The 17,952-nt window shown below is 42.5% G+C and overlaps 1 pseudogene; it reads right to left on the bottom strand.

Moving 5' to 3' along the window:
* Positions 1–1,016: 1,016 nt before the first annotated feature.
* LOC126268350 (5S ribosomal RNA) lies at positions 1,017–1,134 on the bottom strand (annotated as a pseudogene).
* Between the last annotated feature and the right edge of the window lie 16,818 nt (positions 1,135–17,952).

Here is a 17,952-nt window from a genome sequence, read left to right as displayed (position 1 = left end):
TGATGCTTTCTAAGCGAGGAGAAACGTCGCTTTCAACTGAACTTTAGGTGCAAAAGCACAGTCTTCACCAGTGCCAAATGGCGACAATAGAACTATGATATTCAGGCATTATTTCTGCAGAGCAATGAACATCGATGTGTGAAGCAACAACAGTGACGCACCAGTAACTCAATATTCACCGAATGAGACTGGAAACCACGACTTCAAATGAACACGTGTTGCAGCCGCGTGGTCTGAGGCGCCATGTCACGGACTCCGCGGCCCCTCTCGCCGGAGGTTCGAGTCCTCCCTCGGGCGTGTGTGTGTGTGTATGTTTGTGTATGTATGTGTGTGTGTATGGGTGTGGGTGTCGTTCTCAGCATAAGCTAGTGTAAGTTAATTTAAGTAGTGTGTAAGTCTATGGACTGATGACCTCAGCAGTTTGGTCCGTTAGGAATTCACACACATTTGAACATTCAAACAAACAACAGCTAAAAACCGCCAACGAGAACGAGGAAAGCACAAGTAAACGCTGCTACAGCTGCACTGTGTAAGGAATACATAACACTTTATAGTATTTGTTGACACCTTGACCAAAAATACGAATAGAAATATTCTGAATATGAAAGCCTTGAATACCAACTTAGAAGGCGCACAGCAACATCGCAATTCTTACAATAAGTATCAAAGGTGACATTTTCTGAGATCTCTTGCCTTGATGTAGGTTCGTCTGTTTATTGAAGATACATAGTATATTAACACAGACCATGTGCAGATGACGTTCTGCACTTACCATAGATCGATGGCTGAAATGAATATACAGCAGCAGCAGCAGCACTCCGTCTTCAGGCTACATGTGTGGCCCATCGGGACCATCCGACCGCCGTGTCATCCTCAATGAGTATTCGGATATGAGGGGTGTGTGGTCAGCACACCGCTCTCCCGGTCTTTACGATGGTTTTCTGTGACCGGAGCCGCTACTATTCAGTCGAGTAGCTCCTGAATTGGCATTACGAGGCTGAGTGCAGCCCGAAAAATGGCAACGGCACATGGTGGCCCGGATGGTCACCCATCCAAGCGCCGGCCACGCCCGACAGCGCTTAACTTTGGTGCTCTGACGGGAACCGGTGTACCCACTGTGGCAAGGCCGTTGTCGAAATGAATAAACAGTAATGGAAAAAAAAGTAGTTCAAAAGTAACATACAATGGACAAAAATCTAATGGAAACGTTAACAATAAGCTAGTGTACAGATTTTCCACACAAACATGTTATATCCTTTATATCCACAAAGTGAATTAATAAGCACAAACTCAGTATGCCATAACTCTGAGAAAATATGTTAGTGTAAATAACAGTACGTAACTATGTTTTGCTAAAGGGGGACAGTAATACTCAGTAGCAATATAAATAATAAGAAGCAATAACAATGAAAATAATTTTGTTTGATGCAATTCATCTTGCTGCGTGGGTAAAAAAATTTTCCCCACTGACTATTAGCGTTACAATAATTTATTGTCCAAGGAGCTACTGGGATAGTCACTAAATCATGCACGGTTTCTTGTTTTGTGGCTATATTCTTAACAGGAAAGCACGAGGTGGATCTGATTTCACCGTAATTAGGGTACGCTTTTGATTTACGCATTCCATCTCATCTAAGCTTCATTGAGGTGCTATAAAAGCTGCCATCGTTGACAGCGAAAGGAAACTTTGATGGGGCCCGCGTGGAGCGGATTTCCGTTCTGTGGTCGCTCTGTTGTTACTTCTGTGAAATTAACGAGTGAAATCGATGCTCGGTCTCATTGACGTGCGCACACAGAGCTCATTTCGAGAGCGCCCCCGGCCACGTAATACACAGCTACCCAGAGCGGGCGGCCGTTCCCTCGCTGTATCGGCGGCATCGGCTGCGGCTGCCACAGAAGTTGTGCCGCCAGCCTGTCTGTCTGTGTGTGTGTGAGAGAGAGAGAGAGAGAGAGAGAGAGAGAGAGAGAGAGAGAGAGAGAGCAGCGTGTCTCGAGACGCCACGCCCACACAAAAGGAACGCCCTGCCGCGCTGATCCCACCGGAAGCAGACGCTCTGCCGTCAGAGATGCTCGCCCCTCCTTTGAAGTATTACGCTGCTATTCATCCATGTTTCTTTTCACAGAAGTTACTTCTTTATTTGCCTCCTTTGTGCCCCCTTGTCTCTGCAACGCCATCTGCGACGCCGATCGCAAGGAAGAGAAAGGAGTCACCAATAGAGAAGCTAACTTTCCTGAGCGAAATAAAATGGAATTCTTTGATTAATGACACATCTCAGCCTACCTGTGTTTCGTTCATCTGTTATATTTTGATTCTAAGGGCAATGTTAAAAGAAAAGGATAAAAAGCCACACATGTGGAAAATGGCATTACGAAACAAGTTATCTGAAAGATGGATTAGACTGATGGATCAGTGGAAGGGAATTGATCAACGAAAGTAAAGCAGAAGAAATGAAGTGTAATCGAGTAATGTCAGGCAACGCTGATGGAACTAAATTAGGGAATGAGACACTAAAAGTTGTACATGAATGTTACTAATACAGCTGCAAAATAAGTGATTACGGTCGATGTACAAACGATATGAAATGCAGACTAGGAAACCAAAAGAAACAATATTGGGAAAAAATGTTGATACCGAATAGAAATTTAAGTGTTAGGAAATCTTTTGTGAAGGTACTGGGTGACCATAATTAAAGTGCAGCTGTTCACAGAGATCTAGTGTGGGCTGTAATTATCGTACGGCAGAGAAGTTCGGGAAATATTCTAAATCATTAATACGGAACCGATTTAAGACGGAAAACATAGTTACAGTTTTGGCGGCAAGGTGTAAATCTGACGCAGTGAGTGCTAGAAAGATGTACCGGATGTTTCTTTACGTAATGGATTCGGAGCAGGAAGTGGACAGAAAAGGTCAAACAAGTGATTTTATTATAAACCGCCGCTTACACGGGTTGTTCAGTACGAGCACCGAAGACTTCGACGAGATACTGCATCCGTAAAATGACATGATCAACATTTGCTCGCAGCAGTTCCGGTGGATTCTGAGCAATGTGTTCCTGAATACTGGCCTTCAGATAAGGTGGAGACAGAATGAGTCCCTGATACACAGTTTACTTTAGATATCCACAGAGCCAAAATTCGCTAGGATTCAGATCAGGTAATCCTGCAGGTCATGCATCTGGAAAACCTCTGGAGATTACACGTTCATGGAAAGTTGCTTTAAGCAGGGCTGCCCATAAATTCGTAATAGTTCCCGTCTGGGGAGTTTTGTGGCTAGCGGAAATGTTTAAACTCAGAAGAGTGTTCCTGGAGCCATTCTGTAGCAATTCTAGACGTATGGAATGTCGCATTGACCTGCTGGAATTGCCCAAGTCCATTGGGATGCACGGTAGACATGAACGGACGGAGGTGATCAGACATGACGCTAACGCCAACTGTCCGTATCTAGACGTGTCAGTGTTCCCATAACACTCCAACTGCACACGCCTCACATCATTACAGAGCCTCCACCAGCCTAAACAGTCACCTACTGACATTCAGGGTCCATCGATTCATGAGGTTGTTTTCATACCCTTTCACGTCCATCCGCTCGATACAATTAGATACGAGACTCGTCCGAACAGGCAACATGTTTCCAATCATCAAAAGTACGCTGTTGGTGTTAACGAGCCCAGGCGAGGCGTAAAGCAATGTGTGGTGCAGGATACACCAGCGGGCCTCCGGCTCCGAAAGCCCATATCGATGATTCGTTGAATGTTTCACACTCTGACACTTCTTGATGGCCCAGGATTGAAATCTGCAGCAGTTTTCAGAAGTGTTTTAATTCTGTCATTTCGAACAATTCTCTTCAGTCGTCGTTGGTCCCGTTCCTGCAGCTCCTTTTTCCGGTCGCCGCGATGTCGGAGCCTTGATGTTTTTTTACCGGTTTCTAGAGATTCGCCGGCCGCGGTACTCTCGCGGTTCTAGGCGCGCAGTCCGGAACCGTGCGATTGCTACGGTCGCAGGTTCGAATCCTGCCTCGGGCATGGATGTGTGTGATGTCCTTAGGATAGTTAGGTTTAAGTAGTTCTAAGTTCTAGGGGACATGACCACAGCAGTTGAGTCCCATACTGCTCTGAGCCATTTGAACCAATCTTGTGATTCACGGAACGTTCGTGAAATGGTCGAACGGAAAAGTCCTGACTTCTTCGCTATCTTGGAGAAGCTGTGTCCCGTCGCTCATGCGCCGAATATAACACCACGTTCATATTCACTTACACTTGATAACCTGCGATTGTAGCAGCAGTAGCCGATCGAACAACTGCGCCCAACAGTTGTTGTCTTATATAGGTGTTGTCGACAGCAGCGCCGTATTCTCCCTGTTTACATGTGTCTGTATTTGAATACGCTTGCCTATACCAGTTTCCTTGGCGATTCAGTATATTTGTTACTCTGTTACATGTTCCATGGATGATAATTATGCCCTTTAGGTGTCAGTTGGGAAGTGTCTCTTTTACTATTATGGTTACCGGTTTCTAGAGATTCGCCGGCCGCGGTACTCTCGCGGTTCTAGGCGTGCAGTCGGGAACCGTGCGATTGCTACGGTCGCAGGTTCGAATCCTGCCTCGGGCATGGATGGGTGTGATGTCCTTAGGATAGTTAGGTTTAAGTAGTTCTAAGTTCTGGGGGACATGACCACAGCAGTTGAGTCCCATACTGCTCTGAGCCACTTGAACCAATCTTGTGATTCACGGAACGTTCGTGAAATGGTCGAACGGAAAAGTCGTGACTTCTTCGCTATCTTGGAGAAGCTGTGTCCCGTCGCTCATGCGCCGAATATAACACCACGTTCATATTCACTTACACTTGATAACCTGCGATTGTAGCAGCAGTAGCCGATCGAACAACTGCGCCCGACAGTTGTTGTCTTATATAGGTGTTGTCGACAGCAGCGCTGTATTCTCCCTGTTTACATGTGTCTGTATTTGAATACGCTTGCCTATTCCAGTTTCCTTGGCGCTTCAGTATATTTGTTACTCTGTTACATGTTCCATGGATGATAATTATGCCCTTTAGGTGTCAGTTGGGAAGTGTCTCTTTTACTATTATGTACATCATCTCAGGCAAATAAATGATGACATATCTGACAATTCAGGGCTTACACACGCACACAAACTCACACACACACACACACACACACACACACACACACACACACACACACACACAAAGCGCCCACACACGTGCACGTGTACATGTACTCAAGCAAAATCACACTACTACCTATTCAGAAATTCATCTATGGAGTAGAACGAATTGTCTAGCAGAGATAATTTCAGTTTATGTTAGAATTTACGTTTACACTCCAATAAGTTCTTCATATCACTCTTACGTATTCTAATATTTCTATGAATGAATAGCTCAGTCATTTCTGTGCTACACTATCGAGGAATAATACATATTATTTCTGTGCCAACGGACTTGCCGATGTGGCAACGCCGTCTGGTTGAACTGGCACTTGGATGGGTGACCATCCGGTCTGGCAAGCGCTGTTGGCTAGCGGGGTACACTCAGCCCTTGTGAGGCAAACTGAGGAGCTACTTCAATGAGAAATAGCGGCTACGATCTGGTAAACCGACATACGACGGGAGAGCGGTGTGCTGACCACATTCCCCTTTACATCTGCATCCAGTGAGGCCTGTGAGCCGACAATGACACGGCGGCCGGTCGGTACCGTTGGGTCTTCATGGCCGGTTCGGGCGGAGCTAAGTATATTATTTCTCCTTCTGGTATTATATTTGTGAATGTTAGTCGTGTTACCACACTGTGATTAACTCTTGTCAACATTATTCATAAGGAAGTTAATGTGCTGTGAGGCTGTTGTCTGTATGGCCATCTGCTAAAAGACCAGTGTACAAGAGTGTCTGTAGTGGACATCATACATCATAGTTTTGTGCAACGTATACTATTTTTCTCATTGAGTTACCCCAGAATATTATCCAATTAGCCGTTAGTAAATGGAAAGAGAAAGAAATTTGCGAATATTTTGAAAATTTCAGCTCTATAATTTGTCAGTATTCGCAACGTAAATGTTAGACAACTTCAACTTTTACGAGAATCTGTAACATGTGATTTATAGTGCAGGTCCTTATCAGTACGAACACATAAGAAGTTGTAATACTATATTTCATTTATTCGTTTACGCTCATCTGAAATGGTATGGTCAAGTCTTGATCAGTACTGACTAGAACATACTGCGGTTTATCTACATTCAATGCCAGTCCACTTAGAGAGAATCACTTGTTAATTTTCAAGAAGATATTATTTACATCAGCAACTGTTGAAGATACCATTAGCCTTGAATATAATGCTCGGATTGTCAGCGAAGAGTACCAATTATGTCAGCTTCTTGGAAGCCTGCGGTACACCTGTAATTATTACCCCTCGTTCTGAGTATGCTATTTCGTTATGTGTTTCGTTGCTGTACTTCGTAATGCAACACTGTGCATTTGTTTAGTGAGACCTGTTGAGAATCTGTCAACCAGCAAGATCTCTGATACCTGATATCTTAGCTGACCTAGGAGAATGTTCTCAACAGCAGAATCAAATGCTTTTGACAGTCGGAGAAAACACCAGTGGACGAAATTTTCTCTATTATATTATCTAATATGGGAACGAGCAAACAGTCCATGGAGAGACCCTTTCGTAATTCAAACTCAGACGGATAAAGGAGGAAATACTTAAGTCACTTACGGTACCTTTCTTGGAAAGATAAATTTTTCCAGTGTCTGCAGAAGGACTGAAGTTCTGACACTAGTCGACAATTACTTCTGTATTACTATCTTTCATGTAAATAGTCTGACAACATTCAAGTGTGCCGGGGAATGTACCCTATATTAGTAAGTCCTTTCTTTTTTTTTAGAAATTATGTATCCACTCATGACCTTACGGCTCGCAGTTTTCGAATATGCCTCGTATTAAAGATTAATGTGAAGAACTGAAATTACATAAGTGCCAAGTCTTTAGACAGAATGATGGTACTCCAGCTGAGTCTGAGGGCTTCCACTTACATGTGTAGCGATCATCGCGGCGAGCGCTGTGGTCTGTATGCGGGGCAGTCGGCCGCCAATATGTTGACTTCACACCTGCTTGGGTCTCGGCGATTGAGGGCCCAGGCGTGACGCTGGGACGTCTGCGCGCCATGAATATGAACGCCGCAGCGCCGAGCTAAAACGCTCTCGTGATCTTTTCGAGCAAAATGGGGGATCCAGTCAGCTAATAAGAACCTTTCACCTTTATGGCTATCAATTACGACCTCATTTATGGCGCTTCAGGTCGTGAGGAAATTACTGGGCATTAGGCTTCTACTTTACTTTGATCCCATCTATGTGCTCGGAGCAAGGGAGAAGTAACCAAGAGGGGTAGAAAGCAGTGCCATTAATTATAAGATACCTGATTTATGAACTAGTTATTGAAAAATATTTATGTCGAAATATTCCATTATTTTATTTAACGACAGATTTCAGTCTTGTTCCATCATTAGGTGGCTTACGTTCATTGACATACTTACATACTTATGTTAGAGATGACTGTTTAAGATGACTGTTTAAATAAAAAGCAAGTAATTTGTTAATGAATAAACAGACAAAACAGAAATAAGTGGAAGTGGCTAAGCGACATGTCCTGAAAAATATTATAGTGCTTACATGAAGGGCTGATTTCAATTGTTGTACAAGTCCATTTTTGTTCATGAGATAGAGAATCCTAAAGTTAAATGAGCTCTGAAAAATATGAGTTGAGATACCAGAAATATTCAAACATATGGCTTCTTGCTAGAGATGAACCTTCCTTTCTGTTTGTTTGCACCATCAATTTCAGAAGTATTATAGGCAGAAAAGTGGAGGTAATGGACTTGTACCACTATTGAAATAAGCCTTTCACATGTTGCTGAGATACCCATATCCTTTCTAGATTCCTTTTATTACATTTTTACAACAATATTTCGAGTTTTTACACGTTAACTGGGTATTAACCACCATGGCTATAATTGGTACATTCTAAATCAGTTTCAAAAGAAGGTAATACACACATTTGTTCGTATCCCTTTTACATGAAAAATTTCATACGAAATGGCTTACCCTTTTCGTAATAATGGTATTCAAATGTCCTTCAGCGCGAAAAATAAACAACAACAGGTCTTCATTCACTGCAGCAAGACAAATAGCCAGTGTCACAGAAAATCAGTTGCTTACAAACTTTTATGTGACAACTGCCCACAATTCGACGTAGGTTAGACAGGAAGGACATTCGCTGTAAGATACCGGTAAAACATAGATGCCTTCCAGTTAATAGCTTTGGTAAATCCACTTTTGCACCACATCTGAGACATGCATGTGTACATCACGTATGAAAGTACACGACCAGTCATGCACGGCCATTAAAGACAATCTATACATACTACACACTGTCAGCACAGGAAAGAAAGGTGATCTTCTTGGAGGGTTCGAAAATTATATCCGTAGCTCCAACTCACCACTTCTAATTCTCACTGAACAAGTAGACGTTTGAAACATATAGTTATTACGCATCTCCAACCAACTATTTAAAAACACAGCTTAACTGATTACTGATTGCCCCCTCATAATTAGTAAAAAAACCTTAATTGGCCTGCAACCATATACTACAAAGACAGGTTCCGCAATCATATAACAATGCATTTTCATAATTCGTAATATCTGTTGTGTTTCTGTATATGCGACATCTCTATACTTCTTACATCTAAGCTCTTTGACCATTACGTTTCCCAGTGTAGACACGTTGGCTATTGTGAGTGCGCTTGCTTCTGAAATTACTGACATCTAAAGTGCCGCTACTGTATCAGCCACGTAATATTGAAGTACCATTAACTACCTTGGTGATTGATAAACAGTTAAGGTGTAAAATATCGGAATGTTTTCGTAAGAATATAAATTATATATGTGGAAACAATATTGGCAACTTCTGCTATGTGTCAGTCCAAGAATAAGCAACTTTCACTCAGTTAATACTCGGCAGAAATCAAGTGGCATTTGGATCGGATTCCCTTAACTCTTGTGCAGAAAGATGTACAGTATACTGCTGCATTCCTTTTCAATAAGCTACCACTCGAATTCAAAAATCTTAGCAGCAACCGAGGCGCTTTAAAATCGAAACTGAAGAGTTTCCTCATGGGTGACTCATTCTATTCTGTCGAGGAGTTCCTTGAAAAATGAAGCTGATTTTTGTTGTATTGTTCACTGCGTTTACTTAAACTTATGGATTGTCTATATTCGGGTTCATAAACATTTCCTTTTTATCTGGTATTACTTTTACGTTGTAATTTCATGTACTAACACGTTCCATAACGTTGGAGATTTGCTCCTCAATTTCGTCCTACGGAACTTGACGTGTAAATAAATAAATGATATAATATCTTTCAGCACCTGTCACTTAGCGACTTCCAGCTGTTCAAGTTGTGTTCAGTTAGTCATGATACCTTGTTACGTAAAGAGTGTTAACCAACACCGTTTATGGAAACTGGTCGCGTGTTAAGAAAAACCACCTTCAACTGTGACTGGTAGTGGTTGCTACTCTACACCCCACATAGGAACGGTCACAGAGTTCTACTGCATCCTTTATTGACCAAAAAAAATCATTTAGTGCTAGGGAGAAACACTTAATATCTACTATAAAGTGTCGCTGATGGTTCAAGAAACGATTATGCCTGATGCCTAGAAAACTTAACAGAAAACTTACAGTTTCTCCTTTCACACCCTGAGTAAAACTTTATAGTAAATAATCCTGGTATTTTAACAATTTTTGCAGAGCCTTAACTACTTGAAGAACCAACAAAGTGACGTGAAGCTGGTTTCATGTTCAGCTAATGATTGTGAGTCACTTCCTATGATGTACAATCACTTACACGGTTTTTAATTCACGAATTGTGTACACGGACTAATCTTGCGACATTTATTAAACGTAACTATGGGGAATTCCATCATAGATTTGTTATCGTGTGTAATTTATGTCCTTTAGCAGACAGCGCGCCTAAATTTCAGGCAGTGAGCACTTGTAAAAACCGCTTCCTGGGTATCTTACGAAAGCGGTTGGATTAATTGTAAAAGTATTGAGCATAATGATGGAACGTTTAACGTGCCTGGGCACTAAAAAATCCGTGAATCGTAAGTTTAAATTTTTTAAAGGTTAATCATTAGTTCCCCTTCCTTCGTTGAGACGGACTCATTTTCCGCGGACTGAAGTTGCATGGCGCGTCTCGTGATGCTTTCATCGTATTCACTTGATTTGCATTTACTACTACATTATGTAGTCGACAAGCCACAGTTAGTGTACTTGCCTGCCTCTTGAGCCCTGCGATAATACGACGCAAGGTTCAGGTATGTTGAGCAGCAGTCTTCCTCCAGTACCGCTGCTCGAATTTAATACAGCAGGGTCCTGGAAGAACAACGTCGTCTTTCTTACCTTATATTCAGTGATGTACTTAGGTCATCTCCAATAATCTATCCTGTGTTCTACAAATACACTGGCATGGAAAAAATAAATCAGTGCAGTGCAGAACTAATGGAAATCCCCAATGAGACAAACAGAAATGACACTTTTATTCAAAGATAATAATTATACATAAGTCACAGCGATATATGGTGATCTCCTGGACGTTACAAAAGGCGCCCATGGCTCTTACCAAGGCGTTGGATCACCGTCGACGGCAGTACATGCTCGACTGCTTACTCTCACAAGGTTAGTAAGGCGTTGTGGTTGAAGGGCGTGCTATTCCTGCACCAGTATTGTGACAACTGCGGGATGGTCCCCTGGTACATGTAGACGTGCAGCAAAACGTTTCCCTAACGCATCCCACATGTTCTCGGTGGGATTTAAGATGGAGGAACGAACAGGCCAGTCCATTCGCCGAATATACTTTCGTTCCAAGAGCTTCTCCACCCACGTTGTTTGGTGCAGTCAAACAATGTCATCCATAAAAATTAAGTCCGGGAGGAATACACTCCTGAAAAACATGCACTCAGGCAAGGAACGCAGTGTCACGATAGCATTAATCAGCGAATGCACCGTGTTCAAAGATTTGGAAGCCAGTACGGCCATGAAGCATTATGTCTCCCATATCATATCACCTAAACCACCAACATGATCATGTTAGACTGTTTTGGACGTATAACCATAAAATGAGAGCAGGAATCACAGAAAATACCAGCAGCCGTAAGATACGAACTACGAACACCATACGAGTGAAGTGATAGGAAACTTTGCATATGACCAACCACTTTGAATAACAGGAAACAAATGAAAAGTTCTCTCCAATGCTGTAGATACGCGACAGCCGCGTCCAACTCGAGGCAAGATCTCCAGCCATACTCAGATTCCGTCATCAAGTAGGTATTCAGAGCTACTCGCACGTATGATATCTCATTCGTCTGCCCACTGTTTGGTCGGTCGCCCACAAATTTGTGGCTAATAGCTACCGCACGAAGCTTCAGATGGCAACACAAAGGATGTGCATTGCAAATGTCGATACTGGTCACAGTAACCTGTTCATAAAAGTTCGCGAAAGATAAGTTCACTTGATAATTCACGAGTTACTGAAGCAATATTATTGAGAAAGTGATATGGCCGTTTAACAAGTAACTTTTAAGGAGAGCGTCCTTTCACTACACGAAGCGAAAGTGCTCTTCGCGACATCCTATGTTTCCTTATGAGCATGCAGTATCAGAAACTAACAACGTCAACGAATGATCTGTATGTTTTTCTGGCCGTATCTGGTAAATATTTTCTGTACTTCGAGATTCTAAGAGGTTTTATTTTATTACCTTCGAACATTGCATTGTTACTTGCACTATTTCTGTTCAGCATTCTCGATGCCTTATGCCATAATGCATTCTAGAAGTAAAAATGTGTTCGGGCTAGCCTCTTATGTGCGAAGGTTGTATGTTAGGTCAGTAGACAAAGGAGTCCAATGTTAATCGGCGAAATCTCAATGTTGTAGTTATGATCCAAAGATAATTTGTCTACTCTTTAGATTTTCCGGGTGCCTGGTTACAATATTGTATTTCATCTGCCAGAAGTGAATTTGTAAATTTATGAACTAATACTAAGCGAACTACACATAAAAATTAAACTGGCAAACTTATTTGTTGGCTTATGTGAAGACGACAAGTGGAAATTAGACTATGTGTAAGCTTCCACGTCTAGAGTCAGTTAAAATGTACATTTGCAGGTTATTATGCCTGATTATATTGTAAAATGTTGTCACCGAATCAAACCAAAGTTTCAGAAAGAGCATTTCGCCACTCACCTGCGGTTGAAAGCAAGGTGATTGGGGAGGAAACTACTCGAATCTTGATTATGTACAAGCCACTTAACCAGTGAAGGACAATCAGCCTTGAGGAAAGGACTGTTAACCCTGAACATAAGGACAAAAATTATGATACCGCGAGCAGCCTTTTGTACATCGGAGAACTACGAAAAAGGGTAACCCATCGGACACGTCGGGAACGCGTCCAGTCTGCATTGCCTCCTAAGCATCACGATCTCCATGTGGCAGTCGCGATCGGACACAAGGCTGTGGTAACACTTTCGAAGAACCTATTCGCGTCAGCGCAAAAAATGACAAGGAATTATTGTCACAAGCTATGGACTACACGAGGCAGTTCCTCCAGCTTCGATAGCTTCTCTTGGCCTCCAGGCGGGCGCTACTCACCACATTGTCTCAGGACGCCCTCGAAAGCCGTCGTAACGATGTAATCCGTTGTTGTTAGTTTTCATCGTTCTTTCCGGTGTGGACTGCGTTAAGGGTAGAATTTTCCGTGCCCGTGTTGCAGATAATCAGGAAGGCGTTCTTGGAACTACCCTTATTTCCTTACAAGTATATTTTCCTATGTAGCTCCTAGTAGTGTCGCTACATAGCAGAAACACTTAGGCGAATTTAGATAGGAGCTCTGTTAGGCCTTTGTACCAGTACGTAGTGTATTTTGTGCCTTTTTGTTCTTACCATCGATGTAGACGTATTTTTGTTGCCAGTAAACTTATTGAAATTTGATCACTGTTTCCCTGTGTCCCTTGAGGAGTATTTCAGACACAGGTTTTCATCTGGAACCGAATGTAGTATAAGGAAAAGAAAGAAAGATTTACTAGATCAACGGACCTACAAAGAACTTGAGGCAGACATTTGGACCAAGGCAATTCGTAAGCGGAAGACTCAAGCAAGCACTCAAGAATTGACTCTGGCTTAGTAAAGAGACTCATGCCAAAACAGTTTGTAAGGCACCACCTGTGTTTTACGAAAACAACTGCTCCTCTCCTTGTCGATGACAAATCATTTCTTAGCTAAGAGCTTTAGGTGGTAAGAGGTTGATATTAGGTGACTGAAATTAAGAAACTGCTGACTTATTAATACCCTTGTCAATGGAAATTATGGAAAAAGAGCAATGTAATCATGCCACTAGATTCTAAAAACACTAGATGTTTTTGGAAAATGTTAAATATTCGTCGAGTCCGTGATCTAAAAACTATTATCTGCCCACGAAACGAGCAACTGAGTATCTTATTGTTGTGACTAGAGCGGTTTAACTGCTTGTCGCTGCAGTTTACAAAGGCTGTATTTATTATCATATCGATAGAGAGGCAATAACGCTGAACTCACAAGTTTCACCTAGAATATGTATGAAGTACAAAAATGTATTTAAGAAGCCCACCCTTCAGTGAATGGGATGACTTTGCCTATATACAACTTGGCAAAATATTTATCCAGCAGATTACATTGGTAAAGTGTATTACAAGTATAACTCAACGAACTTTATTGAATGTATTGCAGCGTATCGACCATAATCGATCAAAATGGATGCCACAGTGGAAATAAGCTGCAACAGAGCCATCCTGAGGCAATCAAATTACGATGTACAGGCATTGTGAAGCAGATATAGCCGAGCGCCGTATAGTAAGATCCTACACTGCAATACGCTAGCAGAATGGTGGAAGCCTTTCCTCCATTTGCCACCACAAGAGTGTTAGAGTGCTTGTCTTAAGTCCTAAACGAACACAGTCTGTAAATTATAACTACTGAGCCATTCGTCTATTCAAATATTCTCATCTCAGTATCGCAGGCTACATCACGAGCCTGTGTCACGTGGAGTGACATACAGGAGTGCAGTAATGGCTCCGCTGTTCGACCATGGAATGGGGCAGCGTGCTCTGCATCACAACAGCAGCCACCATAGGAGCAGAGAGCTGCCCACTCACTGGAGAGAGGTCATGGGCACTTCCATAATATTCTCAGCAGCGCTGCATAGCTGTCATCACAGTCACAGCCCGAGAGGTCACTGACATTGGCATGTGACTGATACCCACTCGGCCCCACTCTTCGTGCTGTCAGCAATGCCGCGCACCTTTTGTTCTGCATAAGAGTCAACTGGACGCCTCGAGCAAGCTGTTCCTGATGTTCTATCGCTGAGCACGCGGATAAAGGAATTATTTAAACAAATCTGCTGTCGTTGTGACGCCTCATTTCAATCTCCACAGATGACTATACATGGATCATTCAATACTGCTGTCAGATCATTGACGTCGCCGTCTTAAAGCAACGTCTGAACCTACAGCCTGAGGTATGGTGAGACCAAAACTTTGTTTGTAATTTGGTCATGGAGAAAAGATTTAATGGTCTTAACTTTTTTGTAAAGGAGACTTTATTGCGGGAAGAGAATCAACGGATTTGTGTAGTTTTACAGTTAATGGAAGCCACAATTTGTTAGTGCCTGCTAGATACGCACCGTGTAAACCCGAAGACAACTCGGCGCCATTATACATGTGATCGTTGGGGACATACGACTAGGCAATGCCAGGGCTCTTTTCAAGGACAAAGTTTCGACAGAACCAGAAATGCAAGGTGTGTCAGACTGGACTCAGTATGCACAATGTTGAAAAAGGTAGCTGAAATGCTTGGGCTAACAAGACAGAGCGGATTAGGTTGTGAAAGGGGCTAAAATGAGTTCCTGTCAGTAGCACCTAACATATAGGCTCTAATTATCAACAAACAATATTACAACACGGATGCAAAACACTCAAAACTTTAATCGACCTCCTTTGACTAACTTTAGATCGGCTGAAGGCCACATTGAAAATCAAAGACACAAGGCTTAAGTAAAATTGAAATACAAGGTTCTTATGGAGGTTTCTCCCAAGAATATTTTCTAAATCTTCAATGTAACCGCCTGAAGGCAATAGAAATTTAATTTTAATGAAACTAGGCCAGAGGTTGCATATTGAGCAATAAGAGGAGTTTCAGTCAAAAGGCAGAAGGGCTTATCTTAAAACATTTCATGCAATTTGGGCTAAAGGCCCCATTCAAAAGCATAACAATCTTATGCCCTAAGAGAAAGAGAAGAAGAGTAATTTAATACTCGGCTGAAGGCCACATATCAACAAAATATGTTTAACGGCCTTATCTCAAAATCTCTCAAGTAAAATTCGGCTGAAGGCCCCATATAAAAATATATTAATCTCATGCCTTAAGGGCAAGACAAGAATATTAATTTAAGAGATATTGATACTCGACTGAAATCCATACGGCTAAATTACTACATAACACATAAGGAACGGCGCTCAGAAGTTTCGAAGAGTCGCTCTGTGATTGTAACACTAACGCCCATTTAGGTGAGACAGGCAGCCTGTCCAATGACTTCTTAATCTGGAGGCATCCCAACCAAATCAGTTCCGCTCCACCTAACCAGCAAAACGACCACTAGATTCCAATACATGACACACAGAATATTGGCGCCCACAACGGCCAACAACAATTCAGCTGTTGAACTACACGTTGCGCTGGTCAGGATCAACACAATCAGGAAAATACACTGAAACTTCCTGGCAGATTGAAAGTGTGTGCCGGAGCACGACTCGAACTCGGGACCTTTGCCTTCCGCGGGCAAGTGTTCTACCATCTGAGCTACCCAAGCACGACTCACGTCACGTCCTTACTTCTGACAGTGTCTCGTCTCAGCTCGTGTCATTCAGGGAAATACATTGCCTAAAGTTACTTAAAGGACCAGGGCAGGTAACAGGAACGTCAACGGCCAGAAGGCAGAAGATACCGATGGTGAACTTCAGTAACAGGGAATAAATGAAGTTTAATTTCACAGGAAGACGGCTGGAATCTTAGCAGACTTCAATACACACACGTTGTTACTCGCGAGAATGTCCCAAACGCAACAACCAGGATCAAACGAAGAAATGTAAAAAGTTGAGGCTCGATAGTAAGTTAAATGAGGACTGAACTTTACGTCCAAGATCGGTGGGCGACGAACTTAATAGCACTTGCAAACAGCACCTTACACTCCAACCGCGCGTGCACACCGCCAGCGGCTCCAGTCCGACTCCCCATGACGGGGGCTTGCTTGCTGCTCCGCGCCAACCGGACTGATGGTCCGTCAGCAACTGCTGATCCGTCACGACTGCACTGCTGGTGCATCTCCCACTCACTGACTACCCGACACATGACGACACAGAAAAACTATCTTTGTACACCCATATTTAAACGGGATCGAGGGGGGACACAGCTGGTATAATTTCTATTAAAAATGAAGTTCCTACAGCTGTTTTTTAATTTACTTCGCTACTAGTTTCGGCGTTGTCGTCAACGAAATCTTGAGGCACGTACACTTTGCTGAAATTAGTTCTGTGTGGCTCAGTCTAGATGTCCGCGGTGAGATCTTACCGCGGACCTGAAGATGGCGTTGACGCAACGCCGAAACTAGAAGCGTAGTAAATAAAAAATAATAAGTACAGCTAGAAGAATTTAATTTTTAATAAAAACAGAAATACTGGCGACACTCGAGGCATGGTACAGCAGTGTGCTTATCGATACACGCTGCTGCTGCCACTCACGGGCAAGTAGGGCAGCAAATTAGTGACGCTAGTAAAAGGAATAAGAAAACGAGGCAGCACTACCGTAATAGTAGAACGAATGGGAAGAACACGAGCTGTGCAAGGCTCAAGTAGCACAGTTGTTAGCCAATAATACAGAAATGTTTGAATTTGTAATATCATAATCGTCACAACTGGATGTAACGTAGCCAGTATTAAGTTTTAATGCTCCTTTTTCTGGTAAGGCAATCAAGGACGTGCAGGCCTTGTGGGGCACTGTGGAAATCTGGCTGAGATGGAAGGTTGATCTGGTAAGGTATTATTGAGATTTGCAAAATTGAGAATAACAGCGGAAGCTAAAATTTACGTAGGGTATACAGAAGCGCTTAAGGGAGCCATAACATTCGAAAAAAAATTTAAAGGGGGATTAATTCCAAGATATACCAAATGAAATATTGCCGCCTCTGTAAGGAATAATAAAGGCTAATAACTAAGTAAAATACGGAAACTGTGGAACAAATTTGCAGATAGGAGAAGGAGAAGTAATGGATCTTTATAAATTAAGGCAGGATAATGCAGTCAACTAAATTATTTTGCAAGAAGCTGAGCAGATGTATCGATCCTTTCTTAAGATGACTGCATGCAGAAGATTCAAGACGAGTATGGTCAGGGATTGCGACAGAATTGAACACAGGCAATGCAGTTAGCTATGGAAAGTGAGTAGATCGATTTGTTGTCTGGAATGCAGAGTAAATGGACAGTGTTAGCAGCTACTATAAAATGTCTTATGTATGGACGAATGGGTCTACATAAGGAGGCAGTTGTCAGCCTCAGCGTGATGTCAATAAAGTAAGAGGAAGTAACAATTTTAGAAGGAGAGGACCAGAAAGAATAAGATGTTAAACGCCTACTTGAACCCAAGTCCATCCATAGACATTACCAGTCAGATTGGACGCGACTAAATCATGTACAGAGGTAGACTGCACACTAAGAGGGTTAGTAGCAAGAAATGGTTGCACGATATTATTGGACACAGGGGCACATGTGTAGGTCGCCAATAGTGTTCTGGTCAAA

The sequence above is a fragment of the Schistocerca gregaria genome, chromosome 4 (genome assembly GCF_023897955.1).
Source record: "Schistocerca gregaria isolate iqSchGreg1 chromosome 4, iqSchGreg1.2, whole genome shotgun sequence".
NCBI lineage: Eukaryota > Metazoa > Arthropoda > Insecta > Orthoptera > Acrididae > Schistocerca > Schistocerca gregaria.
Note: the sequence above shows the minus strand (reverse complement) of the source record. Positions and strands in the feature narration are given on the sequence as shown.